The 16881-nt window shown below is 43.9% G+C and overlaps 1 long non-coding RNA gene across 1 annotated transcript in view; it reads right to left on the reverse strand.

Moving 5' to 3' along the window:
• The window catches only part of LOC128342362 (uncharacterized), a 58894-nt gene extending 42468 nt beyond the window's left edge, over window positions 1-16426 (reverse strand). Inside the window, exon 1 of the long non-coding RNA XR_008314932.1 lies at window positions 16344-16426. This is a non-coding gene — a long non-coding RNA (uncharacterized LOC128342362). The remainder of the gene's footprint in view (window positions 1-16343) is intronic.
• Window positions 16427-16881: the final 455 nt, after the last annotated feature.

Raw genomic sequence — 16881 nt, forward strand, 5'->3', positions numbered from 1 at the left:
ATGTACTATGCTGATAACCATAGGTTATAGGTTGTGATAACCATAGGTTATGAACATGCGTACTATTATACGGCCAGCTGCATCATGAAACTGACACAAACGGCATCTCAGCCAAAGCTGATAGAAAGCATCCCTCTCACTGCCTTAACCTTAGAGACCAGGGAGAGATTTGGGTCCAAAAGTGATGAAGAAATATTTAATCCAGGCCCACAAATAAGTGTATAAAAGTTTGACTCAGGCTTCTAAACAGAATGTAAGGCTAGTAGGCTAGAATGAAATTGTTCGAGTCAAGGATGTGAGGTAAGAATACCAGAGCTGACAGGAGGCAATATATATAACCAGGGTCATGGGACAAATTCCTCACTCAGCAGAAAGAAACATAGCTGGCACCAGGAGATACTGATAAGGAGTAGGGTCAGCAGAAAGGCCAAACGGTAATTCATGTCCAAGGCTCTAATTGGCACCACAGGAAAACAAATGTGTAACTACAAATGATATGTCAGTGGATGTACTGACTTGTACACTGTCAGACTCCTAACTTCTACGCTGCCTTCATGATAATGAATAAACTCTTATTTTGAGTACACACCCTTGTTGAATTGACTCATATTTGCCAGGCAATAAGCTCTACTGCGGGAACCTTGTCTAATCCTCTTTAGTTCAGTAAGACGCCCCATTCTCTGTCAATCTGATGGAAGGATGAACACAAGGGGCTAAATTAAACAGGAGGGCAAGGTTCCAGAGGATTTTCCCACAACAAAAGCACTACAGACTGCATACTGGTTCCTTCTGGGGAAGTGAGACCCCATCCAGAAATGACAGATCAAGATTGTCTTCTGAATTCCAACCCCACACAATAAGTACCTCCAACTCATTTTGATTCAGTTTCAGTTTGTTACCCCTCACTCAGCCCAGGCCATTACTGCCTCCAGGCAAGCATTTAGCAAGGTTATGCCTTCTCCTGATGATGTTGATATCGAGAAATAGATTTGGGTGTCATCAGCATACTGATAACACCCTGCACTATATCTCCTGATGATCTCTACCAATGGTTTCATGAAGATATTAAAAAGCATTGGAGAGAGTTCGTAACTGGGGGACACCATATAAAAGTTCACATTTCAAAGAACAACAGTCTCCAAGTGACACCATCTGGAATCTGCTTGAGAGGTAGGAGCTGAACCACAGCAAAACAGTGCACCCCACCACCAACCCTCTCAGACAGTTCAGAAGGATGCTATGGTAAATCATATGGAAAACCACTGGCCCTGAGAGATCCAAAAGAACCAACAGAGTCACACTTCTTCTGTCAATTCCCCATTTTTCCTTCTTCAATTTTTATAATATAAAAATTATATTATAAAAACATATTAAGCTTTATAAAAACATATTAAATAATAAGTAGAGTGGGGGTCTGTGGATACTACTTGAGGACTGCAGGGATCCATTGGTACAAAAAGGTTAAAAACCCCTGTACTATGAGTCCTTTTAGAATATTAAGATAGGGGGGGAAACCAAGAGGAAATGTTTTTCCCTTCCCTGTACAGGAAAAATCTACCTAGATGGCTGGAACAAGGCAGGATTCTTCAGTTCTTCAAGAAGAAGCAAGGAATACTGTCTGAGGGCAAACAGGAGCATAGAGGGCATAGCTGGATTAGGGAAAAACTAAAGTCCCAGAAATACTTTGGTGGTGGTGGGGAATAGTATACAGTTTTAGAAAATTAATAAATAAGCAGAACAAAATAAATAAAGCAAGTTGTTAGAAGACAGGCACCCAGAATTGCAGGCAGCAGCCCTTAAAAAGATCCATATTGAGCAGCCCACCAACCATCTCCTCCTGCTTCCTTTTATAGGTTTGTTAGGAAGCTAGAGCCAAAATTTGCAAAGCTCAAGTAGCTTCAGGTGAACCTACATTCCACAGAAGGGTGGGGCTGAAAAGCTATTCATTGATAGCTTCTGACTGAAATAGTGCACTGCTGTTCTCTCAAGTTAAATGAAGAGAAAGGAGATAGAGGAAGAATGGCTAGTGGGACAAACATCATCACAACAGAATTTGAAGCTAACCTATGCTAATGCTCTTAAATGGAGTCTGCACATGTATAATGAAAATACAATTCAGAATTAAGATAATGCAAAGGGGGAAAATAGCTTTAGTTATGCCAGCAGTACATAATGAGTATAGTGTACTCATTTTTTAAAAAATGTTTGTTTTAAGAGATTGTTACCCTTCAGTTAAATACTCCCAGAACAGTTAACAAAGGTGATTTTTAAAAATACAACACAACAAAAATACTGCATTAAAATGTTAAGGACCCAGAAGCAAGAAACAGGATAAAATCTGGCAGAGCCAAAAAAAGTCATGAAGAAAGCCTCAGTAAATAAAAAGGTCTTTACGTTCCCTGAGGTGCACACTCCATATACAGGGCACCACAAGAAAGCCCTTTCTCCCCCATCCCCATCTGTCTTACTTTGGAAGACAGGGGAAGGAGCTGGACCTGGAGGATGCCTCTGATCATAGGATTCTGGCTGCCTTCTAAAAGAGAAGGTGATCCTTGAGATATTTGAGTCCTGCGCTGTTTAGAGTTTTAAAGGTAAATCCATCTTCTGTGATCATTTGGGTATAGAGGAATTCACTGATGATTTTCAGATCCTTTCCAGACTAACAATAGCATAACAAGCCATCGGCTATACATCTTTTGACTTTTTCTTCTGAGTCTTGGTTGTAACAAAACAAAGAACTTCACTGAGGCAGAAACTCAGCTTTACCTTAATGAACTTCTATCTTCTGCCACAGCCAGGATAATGACTTAGAACTTTTGACTTGTTCCCCTCCCTGCACCCTCAAATTTTCACTGAAATAGCTATTTACCGAGAATGAAGTTCAACAATTCAGAATTAACTCAGTGTAACAATGAGAAGATCAGATCTTGAAAAGAGTGCAACATCATTTGCTTCAAAAATGCAATCTTTAATGTAACCCAGGCAACCTATCAGTTGGTTCGTCTCCTTGTGAACTCAATCTTCCTTTCTCTCTCACACACTTCTGATTATAGGCATGTGAATACAGGTTTTTTGGCATAAATAATTTTTCACGCATAAACCTCCTCAACTGTGCACTCAGAAGCTCTTTCTATTGATGTTGGCTTCTTTGTTCCAGGAGAACAATGTGGAAAGCATTTTTCTTCTGTGCTTGGAAGCAGAGCTGAAGGACAACACTCTTGAGACTGTACATGAAAATTGGTCAATATGGTCCCAAGATTTGGTGACTAATTAAGAATCATTCATAAATTTATATGTTGTTTAATGAGTTAAGCATAGCAACACTTGCTAGGTACTTAGATTGAAAAGAGCAGTTCTACAGAAGTGTGCTGTATACAGGCAGGCCTTGCTATCCCACCAATTTCCACAGATAACAAAACCGTGGATTATGAGACCTTGAGGCGAGTCTCACAATCAGTGAGACTCACCTGAATGGGGTTTGCGGGGAGAGTGGGAAGATCGGGCACAGAGCCAGCAGGAAGAGCGGGCACAGAGCCGGCGGAGGCTGCGGGGATCGGGGGCCACACGCCCCCTGGAAGTTCCAGGATACCCCGCATGAGCACAAAGGGCATCCTGGAGAGATCTGCTGGGCCGGGAGGCTTGTTTCAGCCTCCCAGTGGGGGTCTCCTCATGTGTTGTCATCGCGTGGCAATACATGATCAAATAGATGGTGTTAGCGGAGCGCTTGCTCCACTAACTTCATCTAAGGGGAGGGGAGGGGGAATTAGGAGGGTTTGCTGCCAGGAGCTGCACGGCTCATGTGGCAGCACACAATCCTCCAAAAGCAGGCTAGGCTCCCTTAGCCCGCTTTTGTGGATCGTGAGAATCTCCTCCTTAAGTCAATGGCGATTGGGGGTTAGGTTCCTGGAGAGCCAAAAAGGGCAAAAGTCAGAAAATGGAGAAATAACTTACCTTGCCATGCTCCATTTGTCTCCACTCCATTTGTCCAGCAATCCCCCCCCCAACAAAACCCCTTCAATTGTGCTGATTTTCTGTGAAAAATCACGGATTTATTTATTTATTTTTAGGAAAGAGCCATAAAACTGCTCCAGTCAGCAAAATGGTGTCTGGAAATGACCTCAGACCTTGGAGGTCATTTCCAGACACCCTAGGAACCACAGATAGCTGAATTTTAACCATTTACTGAGACCAAGTGCACACGGCCCAACTGTGGATAAGTCAAACTGTAGGTGCCAGGACCTCATATAACCTCATTTAGAAGTTAACTGCTAAGAAAGAAGGGGGCAGAAAGCTACTCAGACTGATGGACAGAAAACTGTAACTGGCTATGCTTTGAACTGATCAACTTTTCTCTTGTTTTTGTTTTTCTTTGTGAGACAATACATCCTCTTTATTTTGAAAATAGTTGCATTTTCTCTATTGGCACCCTATGCCTAAAGCCTACCTAAATCACCTCATACCTAAAGTTTACCCTGAAATCAAGGGCAAATAGATATTATAGAAGAGGGCTAATGAAGATAAAAGGTGGCAGTGGATACAGGAATCATCACAGACTGGACATGAAATTTGGGCAATATGACCCCAGGATTTGGTGTATGAGGTTAATAATCATGGATGGTGGCAATGAGGTTAAAAATTGACTATCAAATCAACTTCCATTGACCAGTACGTTTGATATTTCAGGGATTTCATATATTCATTCTCCCCCATCCCACATTTATTTATTGACTTGTCTTTGTGACTTAGCAAGCTCAGCTTCCTTTGAACAAGCAACAAAGACTGTGAGTGGTCTGGAAACTAAGTCCTACAAGGAATGGCTGAAGAGGTTGGGTATGTTTAGCCTAAAGAAAGAAGACTGAGGGTAGACAAGATATCAGAAGGAGAGTCATATAGAAGAAGAAACAGGGGCTATTCACATGACCTACCAGATGGGTGGGTGGATATCCCAAGCCTTCCCAAACCTTCCCTCCTCCCCCCAGATGATAATTGTTTAGCTGGTGGGAGCACAGAGCTCATTCCCACATGACCCCTGCTGCTCTGTGCATCGCGGAACAGCACTGATTACTCTGAGGTTGAGACTCATCCTAGCCTCCAAGAATCCCACAGTGCACTATGCGCTGAATACAGTGCTCTGGGGGATTCCCCCAGGAGAGGGATGCTCTAGGCATCCATCTCCATGTCAGAGCAAGCAGCAAGCAGCTCACGCTGACACACAATCTTCAGAGCTGACTTGCACACGACAGCTTAAGCCTGGGCTTTGTGAGAACAGCCTCCCAGACTTGTTCTATGTTGTTCCTGAGGGCTAAGTTGAAAAGGAAACAGATTTGGGATTGACATTAAGAAAGATTTTCTTACGTAAGAGCTGTTAGATGGTGGAATCAAACAGTGGTGTCTTGTGCAGTGGTGGGCTCTCCTTTTCTAAAGGTTATCTCCTTTTTCTAGAGGCTGGAGGACCATCTGTCAAGGATGCCCTAGCAGTTTCCTGCTGTGAGGCAGGGGTTAGAAGACCTCCAAGTAACCTTGAGCCTCTAAAATTCAACGAGGCTCTACACACGATTTGTGTGTACAGCCTGGGAGGGTTTTGCAGGGAGAGCGAGCTTGGCCTGCTCTCCCCACACACAGGCAGTTGAGCAGCCCTGGGCGGCTGGATGGGCTACCCACACGACTACCGGCTCCGTCATGGAGCCAGTGGGGCTGCGGGGATCGGGGGCTGCCAGGATGCCCCGCACAAGTGCACAAGGCATTCTGGGGGAACCCCTGATACCTGGAGGCTGCTTGTAGCCTCCTGGTTGGGGGTCTACGTGTATCGCCATGTGCCATGGCAGGACACGAGCAGGGAAATGAAGTTAACTGAGTGCCCGCTCTGTTAACCTCGTTTAAAGGGAGGGTGTTTTAGGCAGGCTAGCCGCCTTGGGCCCACTGGGCCCACCCTCGAGCCCGGTGGTTCCCACGATCACTGGAAAGTGGGCTAAGCTCCCTTAGCCTGCTTCCCAGCAATCGTTGGAATAGCCTCAATGATAGCCTCTAGATAGGTTTTCCTAAGTAACTTCTCCTCTGAGAATGTGGGAACATTAACTTGCCATCACTTAGCAAAGCTGTTCTCATGTGCAGCCTGTCCCAGGCTAGAGATCCCCATCCTGGGTTAGGCTGAATGGGAGAACCGCTGGAATTGGGTCTGATCCCAGAGGGCCAGCACACGCAGGCCAGCTTTTTACCCTGCTGCTAACTGAAGTTAAGGGAACAAGCATTCCCTTAACCCAATCTTGCTGCTTGCATGCCAGTCAGGTTGCTTCCAGCCCAGCTGCCCATAGAGATGGTTGCCTAGAATGCTCGTCTCTTGGGGGAGTCCCCCAATGCATCACACGTGTTGTGTAGTGCATTTATTTATTTATTTATTTATTTAGTACATTTATATATCACCCCATACAAAAATATCCCTGGGCAGTTCACAATATAAAACATTGTGGGATTCCTGGAGGTTAGGATGCATCATCCTGGCCTCTGTAGATGTGCACTGTTCCACACAGCGCTGCTCATTTGGGAGCACGGTTCGCACTCCCAAAGCTAGAACACGTTCATCTCAGGGGAAGGTAAGTTACCCAGCTTTCCCACCTGCCCACCTACCACCCCACCATCCGATACAACCTCAGTACCTCACATATTCTCAGTGGTTAAAATTTGAACTACGCCAATCATAGTTTTAGAACTGAATGCATGTCGTGCTATTTTCATTTTTAATTTAATTTTTATTTATTTATATCCTGCTCTTCCTCCGAGGAGCTCAGAGGAAGCGTAAGCAACCCCAGGCAAGTACATGCTTATTTCTATCCTCACAACATCCCTGTGAGGTAGGTTAGGCTGAGAGATACATGACTGGCCCAGGGTCACCCAGTGAGTTTCATGGTTGAATGGGGATTCAAACTTGGGTCTTCCCAGTCCTAGTCCAACACTCTAACCACTACGCTATGCTGGCAGTGGTTTAAACAAATATAAATTTGAATTGCTTACATCAAGGCCTGCAGAACTCACCAAGCTAATGCAACTCACCAAGCTAATGCAAACTCTCCGTGTATTGAGGCCTGGTAGGTGGTTGCCACAGGTCTGTTATTTTCACAACCGCTGGCAAGCTGCAGAAAAGAGATTTACTTGGGAGATTTACTGAGGTGCTGGGAAGCCACAATATATGTCTTGTGGATTTATTTATTTATTTAGGAATCCTTGCCTGCCTTCTTGTTAATGCCTTAGAGTGTCTTCATTCAGCTTGCCAAGTGACAGTGCTGCAGACCTGGCTTATGCTTCCTAAATTGCACTTTTGCAACTGGATACTATGCACCAGGTGGGGAAAAATAAACCTGAAAATGTCTTCTTTCAAACAGCAAATGCAATCCGTCAGCAATTTCATTATACAGCTTTTGGACGCAGTTGAACAGTTTTCTTTTTCTAGGCATGCTGCCCATCACACTATGTGTTGCAAAAAATAGAAAAGAGATTCAAAATAAACTTTCTGAAATGCAAATCAAATGCTCATGTCTCCTGAGGAAGGATACTTTTTGGGAGGTGGTCAGTGTGATAATTTGTACCACTTGAAATTTCTGACCAGGAACAGTTAAACAAATGTGGGGTTGGAAGGGAAGAACTTCATTCTTCTTGCATGATGCTTCGTTCTTCATGCAACAGTCTTCTCTTGATTTGGAGGTCCCAGTCATTTTAATGGGGCTTAATCATTTCAATTTTAAAATAGGACTAAAAATTATACTTTTAAACAAATGCAGTGGTTAACGAAAAATGTTTTAGTCTTCAAAATGCCACAGCACTCTTTTGAAATTAAGTGTTCAGTTATGAATGACAACAGATACATTAATGACTGTTTCTATTTATAATTCATCGGCAAGCTTGAAGAGCCCCAAAGGAGCTAACCCTATAAAAACAGACCTGAAAAGAAAAGAAAAAGAAAGAAAAGAAAAACACCTATTTTATCACAGAACACACATAAAACAGAGAGGAAAACACCCAAATCATAGGACACATTAAAATTCCTGAAAAATCTTGAATATATATCAACTCAAGCTCCCGTAGTTCCTATTTATCTGGAGAAATAAAAAGGCCTTCACCTAATTATGAAGGAGGAGATGGTAAGTAATGTGGCGACATTTAGCACTTCACTCAGCAATATGGCTTTTTCTGTTTGCTGAGATTTCCAAAATCCTCATTTGTAGGGGTGAAACTACATGTTATGTTATGTGCTTAATGATGATGTGCTTGCAGGTGGGTTTTTTTTTTTTTTTTAAATCTAAATAGGAACTGGATTATGCCAGATAAATTGGGACCATTGCAAGTTTTATCCCATTTCCTTGTCATGGTCCTGAACTAGATTGGCCTGACCCTGTGGCTGCTATTTGCCTCAAAAGGGGAGCTTGTCCTTTCCAATGCAAATAGCAGCCATGGAGGTTATCCAGATCAGGACCACAGAAGGGGCAAATATTTCAAGAGTCCTCCCATATTTAATGGTCCAGATCTGAATGTCATTTACTTAAGAAAAACAAGCATGCCAAGCATTCAGCACCCTCCTCGTCTGACTGCTGCAAGTGCAGCCCTTATTGGGCAAAGTTGCTTGGGGTGTGTGGCTGGCACGAGCCGTTAATGTCCACCACGCATCCTCTCCTCAGTTTGTTTCCTAGTGGCTTTCTCTCCCTCCCATCCCTGGAACAGAACAGGCTATCTTGGTCATCCTTTAGGGGGCCGAGTAGGAATTTTTGGCCCTTGACTGGCCTTTGTTGGGGGTCTTTTTGACTACTCCATTCTGTTTATCCTAGTATTAGTTAGTTAGGTCACAACTGGGCAGGTACAGTGCGGCTGGGTGAAGGTATAGAAAGGTTTGAGTTCGGTGAGCACCCTTGGGCAGTTAGTACGGGGCTGACTGGTCAATCTTTCCTCAGAGGCTGTGTGGTTCGTGGATCTTGATTTGCCATAAAACCTCCTTCAGGGCTTCACAAACCTTAAAGGCTGCGTGGCTTGTGGGGGGTGAAGCCCTAGAAGTGCCCTGACCCTTTGGGTTGACAATAATTGAGATGAAACAGGGTACAAATATGAATATGACAGATATTGCACAGTTGAGGGGTAGAATTTGCACTACTCTCAGGTCACCAATTCAATTATTAATAAAGTTGTGGCCCTTTTATCCAAACTATTTCTGTTGTGTCTTACTTGTGGGTGTGGGGGCAATGTGCTCGTGCAAGTATCAGATATTTTTAGAGACTTTGATAATATCCAAGGATTTAATTATGTCCTTTTGAGACTTGGTGCAGAACCCAGTACACAAAATTTCTGAAATAAAAAGATTTGTAATCCTGCAACTTTTTCAAAATTAAACAACTCATCCTGTATAGATGAAATAGCACATCGGGGATCTGATAATATGAAGGTGATATCATCTACATATAAGTTGATCTTATGTTCAGTAACATTAATAGTCAGGCATTTAATCTGCTGGTTATATCTGATGGCCTGAGCTAATGTCTCTCTGGAAAGTAAAAATAGCAAAGTAGAAAGTGGACATTCCTGATTTGTGCACCTTTTGATAAATATTTCTCAATCCAAGGAACTTATTTGATCAGTGGTATAAGATTCATTATACAGTTATTTGATATTAGTGAATCCTGTTCCCATTTTAAGATGATCTATTAACTTAACCAAATAAGACCATGGCAAGTGGTCAGATGCCTTGCACATGGCTAAGGTAAATATGACTGAAGGGATGTTATTCCTTTTACTAAAGTATACACAATTCAGTATGCAATGAATGGGATCTGCAATCTGCCTTCCTTTTATAAAACCCAGCTGGTTTGGGTTTATATACTGGGCTATAACATTTAGTCTTTTTGCTAAGCAGGATGTAAGAATCTCAATATCTTGATTGAGCAAGGCAATAGGTCTATAGGGGTTCACCAACTCCTTGAGGCTATTCTCTAGTGTGGTGGAAACCGGGCTAAGGGAGCCCAGCCCAGTTTCCACCTCGGGTGTGAACTGCCAGGGCTTGTGGATCTCCTGGCGGCCAGCCTGCTTAATTGACCCCCCCAACAAGGTTAGCAGAGCGTGCACTCCACTAACCCATCTTGCTACTTGTGTGTCACTGTGGTGCAGCTCTACACTGCAGCGACTCACAAGTAGACTCACCGTGACAGAGCCTGTAATCGTGTGGGCAGCCGATCTGTCCACTCATGTGCGGTGAAAGCGGGTCAAGCCCGCTCTCCCCACAAACTCCCTGCAGGAGGGGCGATGTGGAGAGCCTTAATATCTTTCTTAGGTTTGGGGAGCACAAAAATCCTAGAGTATCACCATAACTAGGGAATCGCTTGACCTTCAAGGATGGAATTAAATAAGGCTACAAGTTTGGGGTCAATACAAATGTGACATTAAAAAAAAATTAACTGTGCATATGGTAACTGCTGCCAGGTTAACTATAGCCATTGGAAACATTGGAAAAATAAAACCATGTTGATGGATATCTCTATAAGAACTTATGGCATATCACGCAATCTCAGAAAAGCTAACCCATGTTATTCATTCCCATTCAGACTAGACTACAAATAATGTTTTTAATGTAATTTGGTCAGATTTTATTCTTTATAATAATCGGGGAAATTATGGTTGTTTTCCCACCTTAGACAATGAGGCTATTCACACGATTGCAGAAAATCGGGCTAGCCTCTGCTAGTCTGATTTTCTGCAATTGTGTGAACCACCGGGCTCGGCTGTGAGCCTGGTGGTTCTAGAGCAGGTAACCCGCTCAAGTACCCCTCCCCTGAAACCGGGTGCTCCGCAAACCCGGTTTTCAAGATAATGAGTAGCCGCACCGCGGCTCCATGCCACGGCTACTCATGAGGAGACCCCCAGAGGGGAGGTCAAAAGCCGCCTCCCGGCTCCGGGGGTCTCACCAGCATGCCCTGCGCACTTGCGCAGGGCATGCTGGAGCTTCCGGGGGCCAATTGGCCCTGCTCCCCCCAGCCCCCACTAGCTCTGTCACGGAGCCAGCAATCGTGCGGGCAGCTGATCTGGCCGCCAAGGGCTCCCTCCCTGATTGTCTGCGGGGAGCGCGGGCTTAGCCCACTCTCCCCGCTCAGCTCACCAAACCAGGATCCCACTGATTGTGTGACCTGGCTCAATATTAGAATTTGGATGGATTGATGAATCAGGGTTTGTTGAATTAGGTTTTGCTGTTTGTGTTTGGATCAATGTTGCTTAGCATTGTAAATTTGTTTTAATAGAGAGGTGTTTAAAAAATGTATAGTTTGACCCCAAGTTTTATGCTATACAAGTCTAACTACACTTCATTGACAGTTATGGTTTTGGAAGATATATTTTATTGTATGTATCCATCTATCAATTCTTTCAAATATCTCTAAGCCACATATATGATAAGAATAATATGCAAGAGAAATAAAACCTGTAAGACAAGCAGTAATGATAAATAATGAAGACATTTTAGATGCAAAACAGAGATATTAATAAATGTATATAGAATCAAAATGGCACTGAGGAGGTTCCACAATAACAGTAAAAGCTAGAAAAATCCATAGAAACCCACTGGAAGCCTTGGTGAGCAGAAAGATCTTGAATTGTCCTCTGAATTAAAAAAAAACATTGTTGCTGTCACCGTTTGGGAAAGGCCACTGCACAGACAAAGTGCCACCACTGAAAAGGCCATCACCCTGGCTGTCATCCACTTCGTGAAGTCACATGGAAAAAGCCTCCAACACAGATCTTAAATGGCAGGTGTTCCTTACAGGGGAATGGGTTTCTGGGATTATCAGACTTTGTTCACTCACTATTTACAGGGGTTCCCATGATAACATCACCCATCTGATGCCCACCTGATCTTCTCCATGCTTAAATTGTCAATTTATTAACAGAGAAAACCAGCCTGTTTTGAGAACTGAGGTACAGCAGCACAATGACTACAGCTCTAGACTTGTGTTAGTACATTTGTTTTCTTTCCTGAAAAGCGCATGCTCAGAAACAAGAGACCACAACAGGGATAGGAGACGTAAAAGGAGAATTGTCGGTCTACTGTGTCCCCAAAACGCATGATACCTACAGTGGTGTGGAAGCAATGTTGCAATTCTACATGACTCACAAGTCGAGAAGCAGTGATTGGCTGGTACTACAAGGAGGTCTGGACCCCTTAGCTGATAAAGTTTTCATTTGGTGCATTGATGGTGCCATCAGGAGGCCGACAGGAAGCCAATAAACTAATACTTACAAGGCTTTTATTTGTTCAGCTTTTACCCCTTAGGGGGGTGCCAGTCTTTCCTTTCCAGCTGATCTGTTTTGTTTTTATCACTGTTGTGTGTTTTTATGATTTTAATTGATTTTTATATTTCAATTTTTAATGGGATTTTATTGTATTAACTTTTGTAAACAACCTCAGGATAAGTTTTATAAAATGCAGTATATACATCAAACAATAAATAAACAAATTACAAACAGCACAGCAGAAAAAATGGTTTTAGTCAGTAAAGCTCCCCTTAAAAATTACTAGGTACTCCACTAAAATCAACATTGATTTCCAATTGAGTTCCACAAGATCTGGATAATACCTTCTCAGCATTGAGTATTCTTCAGCCTAGTTGTCTGGAAGGAGAGTTGACCTTTTGGCTAAGTTTTGTTTTACACTGGTGTCTAAAGTCTCTATAATGCACAAAGCCATATTGATAATCTTGGCATTTTAGCATAATCAGATTTGAGCCTTGTCTCTATTAGAGCGAATTTAAAATAGCCTAGCCTAATCCGTTACAACTCTAGTGTCTAAAAGCTGAGGATACAAAGGCATTTCAGATAGGGCACATTAAATAGCTTTAGGTCCTTCCTGCTTCGAGCAAGAGGAAAGCAAATAATCATTTACCTTAGATTGCTATATTTTGAAATGGAAATTTTTGTCCCCAAAATAATTATCAAGATGTCCACCAAATGATATGAATGTATTTGGAAATAGTGCCAAAAAATAACGTGGAAGGAAAGCTGGAAATGGGCTGCAAATAGCAGAGCCCGGTGGCTGTGCAGTCACCTGGGAGGAGGGGAGGAGGAAGGAGCTCAACGACACCCGCACAGTGGGCTTTCAAAGATTTAAAAAGGGGGCACTGTGACTCTCCCCTCACCCCCACCCTCCCTGCAGCCAGCTGCCGCCACGCCCCATCCCTCTGCCAACTGTGGCGATCTTTAGGGGGCAAAGAGGGGAACTTTCCCCTCCCCTAGTTGCCCCCCTCCCTGCAGCTACTGTTGCTGCTGCGGCTTTAAAAAAAGTTAAAGTAAAAGGGGGGAACATTCTTCTCAACCCCCTCCCCACAGCTACTGCCGCTGCTCCTCATATTTTGCCGCCTTAGGAAGATGCCTCCTCTGCCTCTGAGTTAATCTGCCATTGAGCAGAGCAGTAGGTGGGGAGAGTGAGTGGAACCTCAGAGAGAGAGAGAAAGAGAGAGAGAGAGAGAGCGCACTGCTTGGGTCTTGCTGACTGACATGAAACTCTCAGACTAAACATGCCATTTTCGCAGGTAGGCTCCAGACCTTGCCCAGACCATGAATTAGTAGTAGTAGTAGTAATTAATGATCCCAAACTCTGGAAAAATTCTACTTTACCAGAAAATTGGGGAAAACACTCTCATTGTTTTCGAGGAATAAGACCTCATAGAGCTAGGAAAAAACTAGAGTCATAGGAAGATAAGAAGTTAAGATACTTGCAAACTCCATGTCCTCACTGACTCAGTCTCTGAGGTTCTTCTCATGATTAGTGAGAAGAGCCTCTAGGGGGTTAGTGGGGAGAGTGGGCTTAGCCCACTCTCCCCGCACATGAGCAGCAGTCTGCTCTGGGCGGCTGCAGCAGCCGCCCACACGACTGCCGGCTCCATCACAGAGCCAGCCGGGGCTGGGGAGTTCAGGGGCTGCGCGGCCTCCAGAAGCCACAGCATGTCCTGTGCCAGCGCACAGGGCATGCTGGAGAGACCCCCCAAGCCGGGAGGATGCTTTTCAGCTTCTCACAAGGGGGTGGTCTACTTGTGAGTAACCACGGTGCGGAACCGCACCGCGGCTACTGGTGATTTTAAAAACTGGGTTTGCAGAGCAAACACTCCGCAAACCCAGTTTAAGGGGCGGGCTACCTAAGTGGGCTAGCCGTTTGTAAGCCACCAGGCTTGCCTGGTGGTTTACATGAGCAGCAAAAATCAGGCTAGGCTCTCCTAGCCAGATTTTTGTTGCTCGTGGGAATAGCCTTTCTGACTTCCACAAAACTTCAAGACAAGTTGAAGTTGTCTGAAAGACAAACATGCTGTTTTTGTAGGTGGGTTTTGACCTTACTCAGTTTATGGAAAAAATTTAAAAATCTAGAAAAATGGATTAATGCCCCAGAGAATGCAGCAAATCTTTCCCATTGGACAGCATGGGCCATGAGACCTCATAGAACTAGGAGAAGACTAGAGTCACAGTGACATTGTTTTGTGAATATCTTTTTTTGCAGCTTGTGGGCGGGCTGTGGGGAAAGCTTACCTTCCCCTCAGATGATCTCTGTGAAGTTCCTAGGTGGGCGGATCGCCGGCCCAGATAAGCAGCAACTCCTGCTCCAGCTCCTGGGGTCAGGGTGCTGGGATGTGCTGTTGCATGCCGCTCTGCCCCCTGGAGCCCCAATAACACACCGCGCAAGTGTGCGGTGCATTACTGGGATCCCCCTCCCCGCGAAGTGTGCCAGCTGTGGCTGAAACAGCCACAGCTGACACATTATTAGGAAAATGTGGTTAAGGGAGCACTCACTCCCTTGACTTCATTTAGCAGGGAGGCTACTTAGGCGGGTTTGCCTAAGTAGCCTCCCTTAGGGCTGGGCTCCTTTAGTCCGGTTTTGCACGCTCATGTGAATAGCCTCTCTCTTCATATCTGAAGCAGTATTTGCCAGCCCCAACCTCCCTTCTCAGTCAACTTCACCTCACTCTTCTGTCTTTGGTTCCTGCTTCCTCAAGAGTTCTGTCCTGAGGATATCTATCTGTGATGCCAGGGGCTTGCGATGAGCTCTCACAGCTGTGCAGGTGCACCTTGCAGTTCGTTTGAGATGCTGGGCCGAACAGCAGGCCCAGCGTCACTCTCCAGTCATCACTGCTGTTGACAGGTGGGGGTGGGGTGGGGGAGAAGGACTGGGGGACTGCTGTTGGCAGCACAGCCTGCTGCAGCAATGAAGAGAGGGAGCATTTGGAGCCCCCCCCCCCGTGGCGATAACAACAAACAATGATAACTGTCAATAGAAATCTACAGTATTGCTTGCAGGTTCAGCCTGCTTCACCTGATCCAGGCTGGCGGATTATTACCCCTCAAATAGATTCGGTGAATTGCTTCATGCCAGTTTCTGCTTCCATGTGAAAGAAATGTCTTTAATTACTGATATCTTTTTCCCCCTCTTCTCTTTTCTTTTCTGCCCACATGCTTGTAAATACCAAGCCAATTTTGAAATGAGATGAGGAGATTTCACCCATCACTTCCAAAATCAGTGATTCCAAACCTTGAACACTAAGTCCCCACATCTTTTTAAATTTTGTTTTAAAACAACAGCTGTACCATTTGGGTTTTTTTCCTTCGGCAAAAAGAGTATGCTTTAATATTGCAACAATGGCACAAATGCTTTATATGCCTATTTAGTAGAGTCAAGTCTAGCCTTGATTGCATACTGCATCAGCAGACTAGCATCTGTCTGATGAGGCACAATCACATTAGCCAAACTTACATACAGAGATGGGAGATTTAGTTACATATTCAGCATAAACTTCTCTGTGGAGGATTTCTTTTATGAATATTAAAATCACATATATGGGGAACAGAGGCAGAACTGAAGGATTGCCCACCCACTTTTAGTTCATTTCAAATCAGAGGTTAGTGTTAAGAATAACTCAGACTGTATTCTTTTGCTTTCAGTGGCACACACACACTTTCAAAGCAAGTGGAAAAGAAATTCAATAGGGTAAATAGTGCATTTTTGATACATCAAGGTGATTTTCAGTGGAATTTCATGAATAATACATTTATTTGTATTTTCTTAGCTTAAACACAGATTGCAATATACTCCTAACAGCTCCCGTTCCTCGGCCCATTTAAGCAGAGGTACACTACTAGGAGCCAACATGATCATATTGACTAAGGTTGACTCTTGTAAGTCAGGACATTTCAAAGGACTAAACTGTGATTCTTTCCCCCAGTCCAATATTTTGGACTGTCTATGGCCTTTAAAACACATACATAAAAATAAACACACAGAAATTCAAATGATCTATTGTTCAGGAGGGGGACAAAAATACTCAGTCACCCCAGTTTCTTACCAAGCAGCTGATTGGCAGAGTTTCAGCTTCTTTAAAAGGGGCTCTGTGTGCCATCTATTGGATTGGAGCCAGTTTCTTCACCTGAAAAACAGGGGGATTAAAAATGGATCCTCCTAAATCTAACAGCTGGGTGCAGTATTTAAATTTCGTTCTCTTGTTTTATTCAGAGAAGTGTCTAACACTTTTGGTATCCGCACAGTCAAACTGATTCTGAAGCACTTAGACTATAATACAGTTTGTAAGTCAATGATCACCATGAAGCATCCACTGACACGACAACTTAAGACCTTTACCTCAGTGAGTTAATCATAAGTACAGGGGATTCAGGCTTTTCTTATAGAAAACAAGGACATGAGAGTAGAGAGTAAGACTTGTTAACACGAGCAGTCCTACTGAGGCTTGTGCAGCCCTACAAGGGTAGGGCTGCTTGTTCAATGCATCGGGATCAGGGCTGATCCTGGAACTGCCCTGCCAGGTAGCCCAGGTTTTTGCCTCAGGATATTACCAAGATAAAAGGGTGGAAGCATGCCCTTCTGCC

Source organism: Hemicordylus capensis, chromosome 2 (genome assembly GCF_027244095.1).
Source record: "Hemicordylus capensis ecotype Gifberg chromosome 2, rHemCap1.1.pri, whole genome shotgun sequence".
Taxonomy (NCBI): domain Eukaryota; kingdom Metazoa; phylum Chordata; class Lepidosauria; order Squamata; family Cordylidae; genus Hemicordylus; species Hemicordylus capensis.